Source organism: Cucurbita maxima, unplaced genomic scaffold, assembly GCF_002738345.1.
Source record: "Cucurbita maxima cultivar Rimu unplaced genomic scaffold, Cmax_1.0 Cma_Scf05892, whole genome shotgun sequence".
In the NCBI taxonomy this organism is placed as follows: Eukaryota; Viridiplantae; Streptophyta; class Magnoliopsida; order Cucurbitales; family Cucurbitaceae; genus Cucurbita; species Cucurbita maxima.
In genome coordinates, this window is record NW_019277908.1 from 1 (window position 1) to 931 (window position 931).

Sequence of the window (931 nt, forward strand, 5' to 3'; positions counted from 1 at the left end):
TGCAACACGAGGACTTCCCAAGTGGTCACCCAACTTAGTACTACTCTCGCCCAAGCACGCTTAACTGCGGAGTTCTGATGGGATCCGGTGCATTAGTGCTGGTATGATCGCACCCGACTTGCCATGTGACACAATCGCACTCTTAAGGGCAGCGGACTAGCGATTGTGCGGCACTCACTTTCCAACGACAAGTGAGCTGAGCCAATTTGTACTTGCGTCGCCTACGGCCAAGCGACGTATGATCGAGCCTCTAGCCTCGGTTTTAAAAGAAGGTTTTGGAAAACGAGGGTAGAGAGAGATTTTAGAAAGAGAGATTTTTGAAAGAGACGTTATATAAGCAAGCAAGAGAGAGATAACAACGGCTTAGCATATATAACCTTGGGTAGGGAGAAGTTGACAACTAGTCATATCCCCCTATAGTACATTTTGAGACATTTCATGTCTGGCAGGCCTAGACATGATATTTTTGAGGCGTCATACGCCCTAGAACTATAGAAGTAAAAACACTAGAATGAAAAGACATGACAAGGGTTTGGCTTGCCATAGGCATGCGGCCATGGGCAACACGCCCTGGACGAGCATGACCGTGACATCCTCCCCCACTTAATTGGTTGACGACCCCGTCAACCGACTACTTTGAAACCTGGCGATGTGGGTGGCTGCAGATTTCAGGTCTTCAGCGCGTTCCCAGCTGGTTTCCTCTGTAGGGAGATTCTTCCATTTGACAAGGAATTCACGAATCGTCCGTACAGGTCGTCCTATCTTCCTAACCCTGTCGGCGAGGATCTCTTCTACTTCTTTTGTTTCTTTTTGCCTTAGATCGATGCTCGGTCTTGTGGTTGCATTTCGTTGGTCGTCTTCTGGGTCAGGGTGGTATGGCTTCAGGTTGCTCACATGAATTACTGGGTGGATTTTCATCCATGTGGGGAGT

At 48.3% G+C, this 931-nt stretch overlaps 1 non-coding gene across 1 annotated transcript; it reads right to left on the reverse strand.

The window, feature by feature from the left end:
* Positions 1-115, reverse strand: LOC111476170 (the record flags this gene model as incomplete). Its single annotated transcript, XR_002716945.1, has 1 exon — positions 1-115. It is a non-coding gene; the product is annotated as a 5S ribosomal RNA (ribosomal RNA).
* Between the last annotated feature and the right edge of the window lie 816 nt (positions 116-931).